This window comes from Nicotiana tabacum, chromosome 8, assembly GCF_000715075.1.
Source record: "Nicotiana tabacum cultivar K326 chromosome 8, ASM71507v2, whole genome shotgun sequence".
Classification (NCBI taxonomy): Eukaryota; Viridiplantae; Streptophyta; class Magnoliopsida; order Solanales; family Solanaceae; genus Nicotiana; species Nicotiana tabacum.
In genome coordinates this window covers 63647574-63667095 of record NC_134087.1, presented here as the reverse complement: position 1 = coordinate 63667095, position 19522 = coordinate 63647574, and the positions used below count along the sequence as shown (strand labels likewise).

At 38.9% G+C, this 19522-nt stretch overlaps 1 long non-coding RNA gene and 1 pseudogene across 1 annotated transcript; one reads left to right on the top strand and one right to left on the bottom strand.

The window, feature by feature from the left end:
- Nucleotides 1–15010: 15010 nt before the first annotated feature.
- On the top strand, nucleotides 15011–19500 carry LOC142162717 (uncharacterized). The gene is made up of 3 exons (XR_012694010.1): nucleotides 15011–15681; nucleotides 18642–19325; nucleotides 19431–19500. It is a non-coding gene; the product is annotated as an uncharacterized LOC142162717 (long non-coding RNA).
- LOC107778644 (laccase-4-like) lies at nucleotides 15681–18071 on the bottom strand (annotated as a pseudogene).
- Nucleotides 19501–19522: the final 22 nt, after the last annotated feature.

The window sequence follows — 19522 nt, the reverse complement described above, 5'->3', positions numbered from 1 at the left end:
ACATCAATATACAACACCTAGGGGTAATTTTCCCCTCATAGGATTAGACAGGAGACTTACCTCGCTCCGAAGTTCCATAACTGGCTCCAACATCGCTCTAACACCTCAAACCGGTGCCCGTCGCTCCAAAACTAGTCAAGCAATGTGCAAACAATAAAAATATACTCTAATACTCATAATAAATCAATTTATAACAACTCTCAACTCCGTTCGAAAAGTCAATAAAGTCAACCTTCGGGCCCACATGCTCGTATTTCAAAAATTATTGAAAATAAATATTACCCATAATTCATATGGTCTATATCCAAAAATTCATCCAATTTCGTCCATGAATCGACCCTCAAATCAAGGATTTACCATTTTTCAACTTTGGGGCTCAAAATTCCAATTTCTACAATTCAAATACTGATAAAATGGAAACCAATAGAAATAATCATGGATAAACATCAAAATAAAGGTCATATATTTACCCCCTTGTTAAGACGAGAACAAACGCCGCAAAAATCACCTCAAACAGAGCTCTAGAACTCAAGATATACCCGAAATACTAAAATTCTCGGTTTAAAACACTATCCAGGCGATTTTTCTTCATCGCCTTCGCGGGAGAGATTCGCGTTCGCGAAGAGAAATTTTTTGCGTTGGCCGATCAACCCAGAATTCCTTCTTCGCGTTTGCGAAGAACAAATCTTCGCACCAGAAACCAGCAATTCTGTCTGACACAGAAATGGGCATAACTCTCTCATACTAAATCGAAATTCAACGATTATTATTGCTATGGCTCCATAATTACGATACAGATCTAATGGTTCAATACAATCACAAACAAAAGGTCGTTTGCTCAATATAGTTCCCTTTACGCCCTAAGAAACGATGCTGAAACATCAAATAAGAGCGCGACCCAACCCAAATACCTCTAAAACACACCCCGAGACCCCCGGGACCCTGTCCAATTATACAAACCAGTCCCATAATATAACACGAACCTACTTGAGGCCTCAAATCACATCAAACAACATCAAAATCATGAATCACATTTTAGATTCTGCCGATTTTTCACTTTCCCTAAAATTAGGGTTTGAAATTTTTCTCTTTTCCTTACTGGCTTTCGATTGCATGTGATGTTCTTTCCTTTCTCATGTTTGATTGATGATTTTCCTTGTTTAGGTGTTTAATTTCTACTACTATATAAACCCCTCCCCATTCCTCTTTTTGAACAGACTTTAATCACTATTTTCTCACTAAAAAACTGAGGTTTTCTACTCTGTGCTTGTTTACTATTATATTCTGTTTGGCTCTTGGCCAGCTAAAAGCCAAGGCCACTGGACTTCACTTTTCTAGTGTGAACACTGCCTGGGTTCTTGAAACCCTTGGAACTTGACACATTCAGGGCTCTGGGTCCATACTGCAATCCTTTTCTTTGTGTATCAAACAATCACTGGTTGGTCTCTAAGTCTTTGTAGAGTTTACTCTATTATGTTAAGCATGTTCTTTGAAACTGGATGATTTAGTGAGTTTCTTTGACTCTTTTCTGCCTAATTCTGCCTATGATTGTTAGTCTAAATATGTCTCTGCACCTAGCTTATTTAGTTTGGAAAGTATGAAGCATGCTTAGTTTAGTATTGTTGATAGTTCAAATGTTCTGCTTTGACTATATGGTTCAATCCATGTTTCTCTGCCCTAATCCAGAACTTCTAATGGCCAACTGATGTTATTAGCATGCCCTAACTTGTTTAAGACCTTACTCTGAATGTTGTATGCTTTTATGGCTATTACGACGACTATATGTTCTTGTCATAACCAATCTGTATCCCTAATGACTTGTGATCCTTTGAAACCAGTCTGCCTTGACCGGTACTCTCTATGTTGCCTGATCCTGTTTGTATTATGATGTTTAACTCCCGTGTTTGGTACAATATGATCCTTTAAGCCCTAAACTGGTTTCACTACTTTGTTTTTACTAGCCTAAGGCCCTTACCTATTAACTTATAATCCTGGGTTTCTTGTTTCTTATCATATGTTACTCTGCCCAATATGTTAGTTCATGTTCATTATGTAATTATCTTATGAGTTCACAAAAACTTTTCCAAACCTATTACTTTACTAGTTATTTCCTATTATGAGTTTAATTCTGGGGCTGGATGAAAGCCAAAGCCCTTCCCTCTAAGTTCCTCTATCAACCTCCCTAGTTTGAGCACTACCCTAGGTTCTTGAAGCCCTTGGGAACTCTGACACACAAGGGTCTAAGGTTCCTTGGCACTATGTCCTAAATGCTCCATCATACCCTCTTTTCACCTATTGATTGAGCCAATGGGCTTGTGCATGGCTGATTTCTGAATCTTTGATGGCTAGTGGATTTTGGCCGTTTTATGTAAATAAGGGATGTTTTCTGATTGGCTATGACTTCTAGGCTGTGATGAAGCCTGTTGGATGTGAAATTGAAGGCCTAGCCTGGCCAAGTATGCTTTGGGCCTGTCTAAGGCCTACTATATGTATTTTATAACTTTGTAATTTATTTCATTCATTGGGCCTGTAATAATTCTGTAATAACAATTAGGGTGTTAATAAAATTGGGGAAATGCGTCAATTCTAATGCTTGCATGAAACGGGTAGAATTCCCGCCTATAGGTGTTTAATTCGCTCGAACATATTCTGCTTCTATGTGTGTTAGATAACCTACCTATAGGACTTCGATGTTCAATTTGTTCAACATATTCTGCTTCTACATGATTGCTATATATCATGCCTATAGGAAATAAAATGACCAATCTTTCAATTGCAGCATGTTCACTAGATACCATGATCATAAGATTATATTAGTTTATTTCTGAAAATTTGCATTTTATATAATCATGCCCATAAGGTCTTAATTGGTTAATGTGTTGTTATTATAATTACTCACTTAGGAGATATGCATATAGGAGATAAAACCAGTTTCAATCGCTAATTGTAGAAATCCTGCCTATAGGATAATTCCACTCGCTTTTAAGTGCTAATATTGAACTTTCAAATACTGTTTCGTTGCCACTATTAGAAAGAATGTCTATAGGATCAAACTGAGTATTTCTGAATATCTTCCATGGTTATCACTACCAATTACTGCACCTAGATATCATGTCTATAGGTTTGAACACTTATAATCTGTAATAATCAGTATATAATATCAGGTTCCCCAAACTATGTAGTTATTTAGAAGTCATGCCTCTAAAATAACACCTTGCATCTGAAACTGGCTGCATGTTTGAACTCCAAATTACATAGAAATCATGTCTATAGGGCTTAATGGCTTTAACTCGTCTCAATTCTGAAACTGTCAAATGCCTGATTTGTTTGCGTGCATTTGTTGTCTAAATATGGAGGCTAACTTGAGACCTTAACTGCTTTTATATGAAGTCCAACTTATTTTGTATGTCGCCTAGTTTTCTCATTTTGAGCAACCTCAGATAAGTCTAGAACCACCCAAAATAGAAGTCCAAACACCTCCTAGACCATAGACATGGGATGGGTAGTGCACGCATAAGGCTCGGTTTAGAATCAACTAGTGCGCTTTTGGTAACAACTTAAAGATAGTAATCGGGTAGCAGGAGATGATAGTCTGTGCCCGCTGGATAATAAGAGTAACACCCCATCTTAAGGGAGTTACGAAGTATTATTTATGTTGCACGAGGTGATCCTTTAGGCTAAAAAACTTAGCTCCCCCCCCCCATTTTCTTTCTTTTTCTTCTAGAATCAAAAATAGTTGTACCCTCTATTTAAAAATCCGTTTATAATAAACTTCTTAAATTTTGTGCTCTCTCTTTGTTTATTTGATCACATAGACTAATTCATATAATTCGAGTTCGGCCGAGACCCACAGTTGTGGACCTCGAAGAGTGCCTAACACCTTCTTTTCGAGGTAATTTGAGCCCTTACCCGATCTTTGGTGACACAAACTAGTCAAACACAGTTATTTTCAAATAGGTGCCCAAACGCACCTCAAACCCGTTAGGTGGCAATTCTCTCTTTTAACACTCTTCTATTAAAAGAGTTGTCATGTGTCGAAACCCGATTTCGCGAGAAAAAAGGGCGCAACAGCATGACGACTCTGTTGAGATATTTTTAGGCTCTTACCATAAGCAAACTTGGTCTATATGAATTAGTCTTCTATGATAAACGTGTTTTTATTATTTTTGTTGTTACATGAATATTCCGATCCCGTTTCCCTTTTCATTGCTACCTGTACACAATTTTCCCCGTTTTCCCTTTATTTGAATTCACATCACTGCTCAATTTGGTCATAACATGCATTTTAAGAATTGTTACAGCATGTCTCTCCCTACCATCATTCCCTTGTCTACTTTATTACAATTTCCACATTACACGAACTAATTCTTCATTGTTTTTCTTTCCTTTTATGTCTTTACGTCTCATTCAATACTGCATTTACTATTTTCATCATGCAAAATATTTAACAATGTGTTGTTTTATCTTTGCATAAAGCATGCTCTACATCATATTTTACTCGTGCATAATTAATAACATAGCGACAATTGATGAGTGTCTGCGCTCTTCCTAAATCACCCTTTAAATTTGGAAATGCTTATTTGTGGTAAAACTAGTGGATCAGCGGTGCAGTCGATGGTTCCGTGCCTTTCTCTCTCAAGTTGTCTGCTTGAGGGTACCGGTCTAGACTCTTCTAGAAACCCCCACTCTAATATTAATTGTGCATGCATCATGTCCAAACCTAGTATGGGTTAGAACACAGTCCGCGTAATAACTCGCTAAGACAATCCTTGTCCAAAGTCCGCCGGGTTTTTCCATAATCCCAATGGGCACAATCACAATATATGCATTATTTGGAGAAAACATGCCAATATGTTGATTATTAACGTGTAAATAGCCAAATCTAGAGGAGGAAGGGGCTAACTCTATTTGTTTTGCAGAAATGAGGCACGAATTCCCCAGGTTCGGCATGGTTCGAAATATCCCACCTTTGCTGCTAGATTGGTGGAAAAATCTCCCTCCAAGTGACAAAAATCATGTGAAAAGAGTCCTCGGGAATTTACCCTCTATGTTAGACATTCAGCCGAACAATGCATTAATTGAGGCCACCACCATGATCTGGGATGAAAATAGAGCCGTTTTATGTTTTGGTGAAATAGAAATGACTCCCTTTTTAGAAGAAATAGGAGGTTACACGGGGCTCCCATAGGATAGCCCTGGTTTTTTGGTACTGAAAAACCGCACTCCTTGAGGTTTCTTGAAAATGATGGGTTTGAGGAAAAATAATGATATAGTCTGTTTGAAGAAGTCTTACATACCATTCGATTTTCTTTATGAGTGTTATGGGCACAATAAGTCATACTGCCTTTACCATGATGAGTTTACCATCACTTCTTTGGGTTGGACTCACTGCCGAGTTTTCGTATTCATTGTCTGTTTTCTGGGGATGCTGGTATTTACAATATAAGGAGAAATGATCCATACTCGCCTAGCTATGGTCACTAAGACTTCAATGGAGAGGATTGAGGGGCAAACTTACACTATTGTCCCTATAATTCTGGCTTATATGTACCGGGACTTAGACCATTGCAAAAAGGGGTATAGGCATTTCGAGGGTTACAATCTGTTGCTACAAATATGATTGTTGGAACACCTTCAGAGAGGAGAATACCGTCAAGAACTTCCGCGAAGACCATGGAACGACCACATAGCCTATCACCATCCAAAGAGAATGACTTTTATCCCAAACAGGTTTAAATCGCTACTAAATCAACAGAGAGGTTGGAATATTTGGAGCAGGGGTTGATGGAGCTTGAGGGAAAGATGAGGAGAAGGGTCTTAGACCATCAGAATGCAGAGGGCAACAAAGGAGGGCATCTAGCAAGGGCGTATATGCTGATGGACATGCGCGACCTGGGAAATTTGATCGATGGAGCAAAGAAGTCCAAGAATGGAGAAGGTCCCTCTGGGACCAAATAGATTAGGAATTATGCTTTACTTGCTTTGATGCTAAGCAACCGGAGGGGTTGCTCTGATGGTAAGCAACCCCCACTTCCAACCAAGAGGTTGTGAGTTCGAGTCACCCTAAGAGCAAGGTGAGGAGTTCTTGGTGGGAAGGATGCTGAGGGTCTATTGGAAACAGCCTCTCTACCCATGGTAGGGGTAAGGTCTGTGTACACACACCCTCCCCAGACCCTACTAGTGGGATTATACTAGGTTGTTATTGTTGTTGCTTTACTTACTTTCTAGACTCATTTTAGACTTTGGTTGTAATAAGGCAAATGCCATTAGTGACTCTGTATAATTATTGTCATTTTAGTAGAGATTTGGTTTATTTATCATATTAATGAAATGACGCAGTTATTGGCATCGATTTTCTCTAAATCTATATGTCGCGTAGGCCTACCTTGGGAATAATGAGGTCCCCAAATTAAGACACGAATTTATAGTTCCACAATATGTGTTTAAATACTGTAAACATCCTTTTAATACTCCTTACTGACTTGTTTACCTTTTTTTATTTTCTTTATTTGTTTATTCCCAATCCCTTAAGGTTGGTTCGTGCATACTGGCATCATCAGCATATCACACCAGATCTAGAAGTCATCCACCCCCTCTTCCTCCAAGTGATCCTAAAAGCAAAGGAAAAGCCAGAATGGATGATACAAGCAATATCAAGAAAGACAACGCTACGCATGAGGAGAATGTCGAAACTTCAGATGGTCGAAGCACTCCAGCACAGAGTGACTTGGTTTTACGGTTGGAACAAAAAGTACTGGAGCTACAAGGGGAACTTGAGCATGTCCGGAACTTGGCAAACCTTTCCCTTACCCTGAACGTCCCCGACGTCAACCAACAAAACACTAAAAACCTAGCACCTCCCCAGAACACACAAAACCAACAAAATCCTCCCGCACCTTATCAGTATGCCTCACCTCTTCAAAATCCTAATCCTCCACCAGTACCGACCCCTCCACAACATCATCATCATCCAACCCAGTATCCACAAACCACCACTTATCACACTCCTCAAAATGCACCACAACCTACCCATGATCCCCAAAACTCAACCAACGACCACCACTACTCCCAAATTCCCGGAGTCCATCAAAGTAACCCTATATATGTGAAAACCTTACCCCATACTCGATAACAGACCCTGTACACAACAGAGTCCGCTGAAAAGGACCTGCTCATCAAGAACATAGCAGAGGAACTCAAGAACCTTACTAGTCGAGTCCAAAGTGTTGAAGGTGGTAAAGGCATCAAAGGTTTGAATTATGAGGATTTGTGTATTCAGCCGGACGTAGAACTACCAGAGGGTTAAAAACCTCCTAAGTTCAAAATGTTCGACGGGATAGGTGATCCAAAGGTACACTTGAGAACATATTGTGACAAGCTCGTAGGGGTTGGTAAAAATGAAAGAATCTGCATGAAGATGTTCATGAGGAGCCTCATTGGAGAAGCCCTATCCTGTTACATCAGTCAAAACTCGACGAAATGGGTTAACTAGGTAAGCATGCTGTCAGATTTTATGGATTGGTTCAGGTTCAATACAAAAAATATGCCAGACATCTTTCACATTCAGAATCTTAAGAAGAAACCAACAGAAACTTTCCGTGAGTATGCTACTCGATGGAGATCAGAAGCTATGAAAGTAAGGCCAACACTGGAAGAAGAACAAATGAATAAGTTCTTTGTCCAAGCTCAGGATCCGCAATATTACGAAAGGTTGATGGTTATTGAAAACCATAAATTTTCCGACATCATCAAATTGGGAGAAAGAATAGAAGAGGGAATTAAAAGCGGAATGATAATAAATTTTGAGGCACTATAGGCTATAAACAAAGCCTTGCAGTCAGGTGATATTTCTAAAAAGAATGAAGTAGGCGTAGTGATTGTAGTCCAAGGTCTGAAGCCTCCCCTCACATACCAACACCACCACCCACATATCAGCCTTCACCTCCCAGATACCAATAACCTACCGCCACTTACCATACTTATAATACTTAGCCAGCATACTACCACTCACCTCTAGCCCTCCAAAACTACCAAAAACCCAAACCAAATTTCGACCATAGACCGCCCAGACAATACCCTCTTATTGCTGAATCCATCGATCAGTTGTATGAGAGGATGAAGCCTGCCAGTTATATCATTCCCATTCCCACTGTTGTTATGGAAAACTCTTCCTAGTGGGTTAACCCAAACAAGACATGCGTCTATCACTAGGGCATGAAGGGTCATACTATTGATGAATGCCTCACTTTGAAGGATAAGATCCAGATATTGATTGACACCAAGGTTATACAAGCTAAAGAGGCCGCACCAAATGTCCGTAATAACCCTCCCGGATCACATAGGCGAAGGGGTAAATATGATAGAAACTGATGAAGAATGGGATCTAGAAGGATCAATCGGGCTCATTCGTGAAGGGGATGAACCTAAAATGTCTCCAGTCATTCTTACACCTATTGTGGTGCATATTCAGTCACCAATTGAGGTCAAAGTAGCCACGCCAACTTCAATTGGGGTTGAAGTAACAACGCCCTTAGCCACGCCAACTCCGTTTGAGGTAGAAGTGACCACACCCTTCACCGCCACAGTAGCACCTACACCGTCCTTTAAGTCCAATGCCATACCATGGGACTATGCTGCAGAGGCAAGAAGGAAAGGAAAGGGGAAAATGGAAGAAATAGGTGTCGCACAAGGCATGGCAGAAACTGGTAGGGTTAACACGCTCGAACATTTGAGAGGAACAAGTAAAGAAGCCGCTCCCAAGCAGCCCACTATTGAAACTGTCCCGGATGATCTTTGGAGAAAGGTGCAAGCAAGAAAGTATTCTGTGGTCGATCATCTGAACAAAACCCCTTCCTAAATATCCATTCTATCACTACTACAGAATTTTGAGGCACATAGGAATGTATTAATGAAAGTGTTGAAAGAAGCCTATGTACCCAATAATATTACTAGAGGAGAAATGACTAATATGGTAGGGCAAGTATTGGAGAGCCATAATATTACTTTTCACGAAGACGAACTGCCACTGGAAGGACTAAGTCACAACATGGAACTACATATCACAATGTAGTTTGAGGATAAATTCATCGCTAGGGTCCTTATAGATGGGGGTTCAAGTCTCAACATTTGTCCATTGACTACTTTGAAGAGATTGGGTAAAGGTTTGCATGAAATACAAGCAGGAACTATGAACGTGAAAGCATTTGATGGGTCCTAAAGGGCCATGATTGGGGAAATCAACCTATGCTTACAGATGGGCCCGACTTGGTTTGACGTTGAATTTCAAGTATTGAACATATTCGCCAAATACAATTTGTTGTTGGGACGACCGTAGATTCATGTTGCTGGGGCCGTAGCCTCCATGCTACACCAGGCCGTGAAGTTCCAATAGAATTATCAGGAAGTAATCATCTACGGGGACGAAAGTAATCCCATTTTTACTAATCAAATTGTTCCAGTCGTCGAAAATAGAAGGAAATTGGGTGGAGAAACGTACCATCGCATCGAGCGCCAATGCAATTGAGAAAGATAAATGGTGGAGTAATAAGACTGAAAGCATATTATCATGGACAGGTTATGAACCCGACAAGGATCTCGGCAAAAATCTCCAATAGATCACCAAATCGATATAACTAAAGCGTCACGGCACATATTTTGGGCTTGGGTATGAATACACCTGGCACGAGTATCAAAATTGGTCGCCACTATGGCGTGGTCCTTATTACCCTCTTGAACAGCCAATACCGCATCTGCACCAGACATTTCAACAGTCTGACATGATATGGGGATCTGAAGAGAATGAGGCTTTAGCTGGCCTGAGGAATCTATTTCTGGATGATGAAGACATGGACTGCAATGCAATAGTTGAGGAGGAGGAGGAGGAGGAAGACCTTACAATTCAGACCGTGGGAAAGGGAGTTGTTCTAAAGAACTGGACTGCTGCACCATCCTGGGCCCGTCTAGTTCGTGGGTAGCCTGGCAATTAGTAAGATCTATTTTCAACATTTAAGACATTTTTAGTATTTTGTTTTAGACGTATCTTGTTTTGAAATAATTGCTCGATTCATCGAGTCATACTTGTTTTAATATTTTCAAGATTTATCTAATGCATTGCTATTTTAGTATTTATTATTATCCTTTACATTTTCTACAACTATAATGACCCAAAAGGTCATCACTTGTGTTGCAAGTGAATTCAGCATTCCGAGGCCTAAAAACCTCCTTTTACCCCACCTTGATTTACGTGCATGGTTCGGACCTATATCCAGAAAGCCTTCTATGTGAAAATATGAGAAATAGAAATTTTAGAGTTAAAAATTTGATTATGGTTGACTTTGGTCAATATTTTTAGCAAACGGACCTGGATCCATATTCCGACGATCCTAGGAGGTCCGCAGTAAAATATGGGACTTGGGCGTATGCCCAGAAATGAATTCCAAGGTCCCAAGCCTTAGAAATCAATTTTTGAAAGAAATTATTTTACTAAATTATCTAAGAAATAAAAAAAAGAATTAATATTTGAAACCATTGTTATCAGGCCCGTGTTTTGGTTCCGGAGCCCGGTACAAACTTGTTATAATATTTGAAAGATAACTGTGAATTTTGGTGAAAAACGGAGTTTATTTGACGTGAGTTGGACTTTCGATTGAAGAGCTATGATCTTTGAGAGTTCTTGATAAAAATATTGAGTTTTGAGGTTTAATTCATGATTTTATAGGTTATTTTGATGATGTGATCATACGAGTAGGTCCATATGATGTTTTTGAGTTAGTATGCACACTTGGTTTGGAGTTCCGAGGGCTCGAGTGAGTTTCGGGTAGGTTCCGGGATGTCTTAGGCCTAAAAACATAGTTGTTGCAAGTTCAGAGAAGTGGAAGGCCTCTGAACAAACCAATGCGGTCCGCATAAAAAGGAATGCTGCCGCGGAGGGGCTTGTGCGGCCACACAAGATTTTGTGCGGACCGCGGTGAGGACTTTGCGGCCGCACTAGATTCTGTGCGGTCCGCAGTGAAGAACATTTCACTAGTCCGAATTCGGAAGCCTATATCTTTTAATATACAAGGAATTTTGAGATAATTTAAAAACAAACGTTGTAGCACTTCGTGTCTAGTTTCCAGAAAGCTAATGAAATAACAATTTGGACATATGTAGAGAAAGTTATGGCCAAATTACTAAAGCATGTCTCTGCAGTCCACATGGGAGCTGTGCAGCCGCAGTTGATTTTGTGCGGTTCGCACAGGGCAGCTGAAAGTAGTATATTAAGACGAGATTTTCAGTTATTTTTCATTTTTCAAAACCCCAAAATTATAAGAGGCGATTTTTTCAGATAATCTTTCTTCTCCAAAACATTGGTAAGTGATTTTTAACTCGTTTTCTTCAATCATTAACATCTTTTAACATGATTTTCAACTCAAAATCAATGATTTTCACGGGGGAAATTGGGTGCTTTGTGTAGAACCTAGGTTTTTCAAAACAATTGGAGATTTGGACCTCGATTTGAGGTCCGATTTCAAAACAAATTATTTATTTAGGTTCGTAGTGGAATAGGTAATCGGGTTTTGGTTCGAACCTCGGGTTTTGACCATGCGGGCCCGGGGGCGATTTTTGACTTTTTGAGTAAAACTTTAGAAAATTCATTTTCATGCATCGGGGTTGATTCATTTAGCGTTTATTGACGAAATTAAGTAACTTGTGACTAGATACGAGCGAATTGGTGATGGAATCAAGGGGTAAAGCTATAGTTGAATCGTGAATTGTGTTCGTGGCTTCGAGGTAAGTGTTTGGTCTAACCTTAGCTTGAGGGATTAGGAGTTGCGTCTTATTTGCTACATATTAATTGTGGAGTACGACGTATAGGCATGGTGACGAGTATCTATACGTTGGTGTCAAGTATGCCCGTGAGTCTTGTATTATAATTGTTATGACTCCGTTGTGGTTTATTGCGCTTCCTATGTTATTATCACAATTGTTCCCTTGCCGGGATATTTGTTTGTTATTAATGATCCCTTGACGGGATGTTTGTTTTGATAGTATTGTTCCCTTACCGGGATGTTGTTGAAATATCATTGTTCCCTTATCGGGAAATTGTTATGTTGCTCTTGTTCCCTTGCCGGGTTTCCTTGTGATTATTGTTGGCTTATAACTGGGAGCGGGTGGTACGCCTACCACAAGATATAATGAAATAGGAGTGTGTGGTACGCCTACCACATAGGAGCGAGTGGTACGCCTACCACAAGAGATAATGAAATGGGAGCACGTGGTACGCCTATCACTAGATATAATGAAATGGGAGCGGGTGGTACACCTACCACATGATATAATGAAATGGGAGCGGGTGGTACACCTACCATAAGATATAATGAAATGGGAATGGGCGGTACGCCTACCACAAGATAAATGAAATGGGAGCGGGTGGTATGCCTACCACAAGATATAATGAAATGGAAGCGGGTGGTATGCCTACCACGAGATAAATAAAATGGGAGCAGGTGGCACGCCTGCCACGAGATATAGGAAATGGGATCGTGTTGCACGCCTGCAACAAGATATGAAAAGAAAGTGAAATCTGCCTTTGTTTTCCTTATTCTTATTAGTGGTTGAATTTTGATTCCTTTATAGTCTCTCTTGATATTTTGTTTTACTTGTTTTCCCTAAAGCATGTTCCCCTTCCCATCTTTATTTGTTTATTCTGCTTTACTTTCCGTTGTATATTATATAACTGCACAGGTTTATTTGGTAGTTTGGTTCTAGCCTCGTCACTACTTCGTCGAGGTTAGGCTAGACACTTACCAGCACATGGGGTCGGTTGTGTTGATACTACACTCTGCACTATGTGCAGATCCCGGAGCAACTTTCGGACCGTAGTGTGGAGGCTACCTTCAGTCCACGCGGAGATCCAAGGTAGACCTGCAAGCGTCCGCAGACCTTGGCGTCTCCTCTATTCCTATTTCCTGTTTCATTTTCCTTTTATTCAGAAACAGTGTATTGACATTTTCTTCAGACTTTGTATGTAGTAATATCCTAGACAGTCTATGACACTGTGACACCAGGTTTTGGGTGGTAATGCTTAAGTATTTGTAATAGATGCATTTTTCATACATCTTATTGTTATCTTCCGCTTAAATTTTAATTTTCGCTATTACCACGTTATCGTCTTATATTTGTTAAAAGAAAATAATTGGTTAATGAAGTAATTAGACTAAATGTTTGGCTTGCCTAGCTCATATTAGTAGGCATCATCACGACTCCCGAGGGTAGAAAATCTGGGTCGTGACAAGTTGGTATCAGAGCTCTAGGTTACATGAGTCTCACAGTTCACAGACAAGCTTAGTAGAGTCTGAGGGATCGGTACGGAGATGTCTGTATTTATCCCTCAAAGACTACAGAGTTAGGAAAAACTTCACATTCATTCTTTCCTGTAGTGCGATTTTGTTCTCTCAGCGCTAAATTGAAACCCCTACTCTTGTCCTTTAGCGAATGGCGAAGTCATGTACCGCTTCTTCAGCCGAACAACAACGTATACCGGTGATAGATCAGATACGTCTTCGGAAGCTTTGTGCAGGTTGGATAGGTTTCACCAAGCTCTTCACTCACTACCAGAAAATGGGCCTATGGCAACAGTTATTTTCGCAACGGTTTAACAACCGTTGCCATAGAACCTATATAGTAACGGTTACAACCGTTACAATAGCATTTAAGTGATATCAGCACACTTTAACTGTACAACCGTTGCAATTGTAAAAAAAACCGTTGCCATAGATTCATTTGGCGCAACGGTTATATAAACCGTCCCAATAAAATAAGGCGAAATACATACGGAGACACTTAAAGTTGGCACGATCTTTCATTTAGACACTTGAACTTAAGAGAGTTCCTATTGAGCACTTATACTACCCGAAACTTATTCCAATTAAGCACTTCTTGTTGAGTTGGCACAAAAAATGAATTTCACCCGATATAGGCGCGTGAAGACCCAAAAAAATAGATTTTTTCTTTTTTATTTCCTTCATTTTCTCCCTCAAAAACAAAACAAATCTGCGTCTCTTCACTGCCAGAATTCGGCAAGAGAAACTGGCGACCTCATCCTCTCCAAAAAAACAACGAGTTCCCCTCTTCTTCTCCCGTGCTGGTCACAGAAAAGATTCCAAAACCCTAGGAAAACGATCTGGGTTCCAACGAGCTCCCCTCTTAACAAGAGTTCAATGTTCTTCAATTTTTGATTTTTTAATTTTTATTATTGGATTTTAATTTTTCTTGTAAATCTTGGATTTGATTTAAGGTTGGAGAAGTCAAGAGCAGCAGCCGCATCCCTTTGTTGCAGAGAACTGCAATTAAATGAAATCCACCATTAATGGGTCTTTAAAAAGCTTGAAGGTTTAAAATGGGTTACTTGATTTGATGAAAGTTTGAGAAATTAATATTGGGGTTGTCTTCGGGTCGTCGTGGGAATGTTTAGCTGAAGTTATAACAAATTTGGTGGAGTTTCTCTTAAAAATTTGGATTAAAATCGTGCTTGGAACAAGAACATACATGAAAATTATGAAGAACACTAAGACCACTAATTATTTTATTTATTAAATAGATTTAACATAGTTTTTCCTTTTTTTTTTACTCAAAATAATATATGTCCTTTTATTATTCTTCATTCGCCACGTCAGCGGCGGATGCATTTCACAAACTTTGTAAGTTTGGGTGATTGTCAAATAAGTGCTCAATTGAAATAAGTTTCGGGTAGTATAAGTGCTCAATAGGAACTCTCTTAAGTTCAGGTGTCTAAATGAAAGATCATGCCAACTTTAAGTGTCTCCGTATGTATTCCGCCATAAAATAATCTACTAGAATGCGTTTATTATAAAAATTTCTATTGGAACAGTTATTTCCCCCCCCCCCCCATATTTTCCCCCTAATTTTGTTAAACCCGTCAAAACAACCCCTATTTATTTTATTTTTTAATAATTTTAATAATCAAAATATTTAATAAAATTTTTTTTTGCCCTTTCCATATGGGATACCCAATATCGTCGATACCTCCAATGCAATTAAACCCTCTTCTTCACTGACCCATCCCCATCTCACCGTTCCAAAAATCTTCTTCTTCTTCAAAAATGCCGATGCACTCATCTCTCTCTCTAAAAACTCCGATACAGCCATCTCTCTCTCCGATGCCATGAAAAACCCTCAATCCTCCATAGCAAAAAAACGCTCCAGAGCTCTTCTTTTCTTCAACAAAAAGCAGACCCCTCCTCCCACACCCAAAAAACTTAGCCATCATCCTCCATCGCACCAACTCTCTCACTTGCATCACACTCATACAAATATGAAGACTTACCCACTCATGTTTTTGAATATACATAGCTGAAACAAAAATTGGAAAAATTCATATGAAGATCTGAAAATCGCTAGCCTCAAAAAAATTTCAAAAGCTGTCAAAATTTGAGCTTGAGGCCTGAAATTTTCAGCTTTGGAATTCAAAGGAAAAAACACAAAAAAAAAATGGTTCTAAAAAGTGCATTCATTGCTGCTGATTTAAGGAGTTTTTCTTCACTATTTTCTGGGTTTCAATTTGGTTTTTCTGACTGAGAATCGGAGTCGAGTGCTGCTAATTCTGTGTTTAGTAGCTGAGCTCCAGCTTTCCCTTCACTTTATTTGGTTATTCAAGTTTGTCTCTATTGTTGTTTAGAGGTATTTATCTCGATCTTGAAAGGTAATGGTTGTTTGGATATCCGTGTGCTATAAATTTGCTGAAATTGCAATGATATGGTATGATGTTTGGTTAAAATCTGGTTCTCTGTTTCTTTTTTTTTCGGAATTAAACTTCTCTGCTGCATAGTTAACAAAGGATAAATTTAAGGTAAACAAGACTTATGAGTGTTGGTATACATGGGGAATATCTAAAGTGCACATATATGAAGATGTTCAACTTTTGAGATGTTTATTCGCTATTAAATCTTGTGAGTATTATTACTTGAGCAAAATGTTGTTTTTGTTCCTTTTTCTTTAATGTGTTCATAAAGTGATTAAAATATTCACCCAAATGTTAATATAATCAAGTAATAGTTCTCAAAAATTCTGGAGTTTTGTCTGTTGCCTCCTGGATCGTCTTTCTTGATGTGGAATCTTCTTATTGTTATAATATTACTTGACATCGTTTGCTAATCTGTTTTTATGTTGTTCGCACCACCCATACTGCTCCTTTTGAGGATCAAAGCCTAATATCAAGCAAATTGGCTGAGTCTCTACGATCTGCTTAGTGCTAAATAAGTAAACCCGGACCTTTTAAGAGTGCTATTTGCCCAAAGAACATGTACTAGTACATTCAAGTTTGTTGATATCATTTGTCTATACATGGTAGTCAATCACAAAAAATAATCAAGATTGAAGTTGTGTTTCACCAAAAGACTCAGAGACTTCTCCTCGTACACCTTCGATGCGTGTATTCAAAACGATCAAACTTGTGGTCCTAAACATTTTATTAGTTGAACTTCACAACTGACTTCTGTGAAGCTATCATTTCCAATTCGTATGTCAATTTGATGAAATTTTCTTTAGCATTTTGGAAGATCACTTGGAGGAGGTAGGATTGATTGATTAGAGCCTCTTCCATTTTCCACCAAAAATGCCATCTTTAATCCCCATGTTGTATGAACCTCCAAATGACAATGCAAAAACCAAACACCTACATATCAAAATTACATATTACAAACAAATGAAAGCCACTCTAAAAGGACAAAAAATTAACCATAAAATAAAAAGTAAAAAAGGAAAATTTACCAGGATTATCTGCTCGGAATCTAATGGCAGCCTATCCTGCAGTTGGTACACTCATAGTGTTTCTCTCAACAGGATCCACTAGGTTGAACTTATTTGGATCATTTTAGGATCATAATTTCCAACTCCTTTCCCAACTACAAAGAAATTAAATCCGTGTAGATGTGTTGGATGGCTCTCTGGTGCTATGATAGAAGGTCCTTGGAGCACTACCTGGGCAGTTGAATTAAATTCAACTTTGTAAACTTTTGTACCATTTTGAGTCTGCAAATTTGTTGGTGGAGTGCCAGTATAGTTGAAAGGTATTGTTGGATTTCCAGGGAAATCCGCGGTGTAGACACCACTTATGTTATAGTAATGTGCTTGGAGGATAGCAGTAGTAGGCATGACGAAGCTAACGTTATTGATAGCTGCCACAACTCTGCTTCCATTTTGCCATGTAGAACAAGGATTAACACCAATACCCATAGTTTGAAGCAACGAATGATCGATTGTCAATGGGACATTAGCAGGGTATTTTTTCGAGTTCAGGCTCCTTAGGGAGTCTACAAAAATGTTGGTTACTGGGGTATCATTTCGAGATGGAATGGTAGTGAGAGCAGTAGGGGAAAGTGCATCGGTTCCTTGCTAGTGGACCGTTCCGGTTGCAGTTAGATTATCAGTGGCTACTATGGTGTCCATAAAAGGAGAAACGGCTATTAAATACTTGTCAGCACTCTGATCAGCATTCAGTATGGCGTTTGTCGTCTGTCCTGGAGCGATGAAAATGGTGTCGGTCTTGAAGGGTTTAACGCACAATGCATCGACATCAACAGCAGTCAAATTGTGCCCTGCAATCTTGAAAAAGAGCTCTTCATTCAACGCTGCATTAATAATACGGAGCAAGTAGGTCTTGCCACTCTCCACATGTAGGGTGTAACCTGCATCTTACCCATAATCCCGATCAGCAGATATCATTTTGATCCTTCATCAGGCCATTAACTGCATATAATATTTTATTTTTGGTACATAATAACATCATAGTTTGATCTTGATACAATGGAAAGCTGCCTGAATAGTTTGTATGTTCTCCAGTATGATTTTCCTGAATTTTCTTGCATGGCATTATTTGAAAAGAGGAATATCTCTAAATTTATTTGATTAGCATAAACAAGACTAGGTAAAGTACCCTTTGAAGAACAATTTGGTGCAGGTCCAGGATGACCATTGATGGTGTGAGCATCTGATACATTGGGAGCCACTCCCATTTTCATGGCTTGATTGATTACTGCCTCAACATCTGAATTCCACCATTCTCCTGCAATTCAAGACTTCCATTAGAAAAAACAACTACATTGTCTCTGATGTTTAAATCTATAGCATGGATCTTCCCCTTTGCCAGTTGATATGTGCATGCCAAAGTAGGGTACATCATTCCATGCCTGCAATTTCCCCATTATGAATTTAGCATCACATTACGACCTTCTTGTTTGTTTATGTCATATTTATATGATCCACGATAAAGTCAGTTGTTTTTTCCCATCTAAGTTGGCTAAAATAGTTGATTTATCATACCAATGGATGGTAACATTGTCTTGGACATCGTTGACAATCCTTACAAGCACTGTATCATCTTCTCTAGCATAGAGAGTTGGCCCCGGAAATTTTCCATTTACAGTTATAATGGGCTTAGTTGCACACAATCTTGTTGCAGTTTTCTTCACCACCTACATAAAGTAGAGCATAATGATGAAAATTTATCTTTATGCCCAAATTTTAAGTTTGAATTTCCTAGTTTAACAGAGTATGGTAATTAGTAAGATACATTAATAATATGTTATATAGTGCACTTACAGTGAACTTGTAATGACGAACAATCGACTCCACAAATGCAGGAAAAAATGAAGTTGCAAGAGCCACCAGAACAACAGCTCGAATCAAAGATGCCATGTTTTCTTCTGTGTTTCTCTAAGTGTCACACAGAAAATTGACCAAGATTACATTATAAAGGAATAGAGTATATTGATGCTACGTCATTTTACCTGATTAGGTGAGTGAACAAGTCCAGGTATGCACATTTTGCCTCAAATTTTTCTTGCATATTACATAAAGTAGTCTTTTGATCTTTGAATCCATGCTCCTTTGGCATATACGGGATCACTTATTCTTCTTTGAAATCATACCATCACAGAGTACGTATTCCGGCACATATCATTTGTCTGTTCTTAGTTATTGACTCAATTTTTTATATTTTCTAATTTAAAATTGACTCAATTTGGTCTTGTAGGTTGAAATGGAAAGAATACAATCAACACAAGAAAGTACTGAAAATGGCAGTCAATCAGTTGACGCGTATACATCAGTCATGGGACCTGAGCATCCAGGTCGCCTAAGATTGTATGGACGTGGGGTTACCAAAATGGCCTTAAAAAGAAAAGTGGGAGATTTTGGACCATCTTCAAGTTCTACTGATGAGATGCAGCAAAAATTGGAGGAAATGGAGGAAAGGATGCAGCAAAGAATGCAAGAAAAGGTCAACACACATGATTGGGTTAGCAGATTCATATACATTTTTAGAGGTAAAGGCAGTTGGTGCGCCCGCAACTGACTTCTCCTCACATGTCCACCTCTAGCCAAATGTATGCCTTTTCTGCTCATGATTGTTTTTACTGTTTTTTTTGTAGAAATTTATGGAAGATGAATTGTTACTTGGAGAGAAATTTCAAAGAAGAGTCCTTGTTATTTTGGCTTTCACACCCTAATCTGCAAAAAAAAA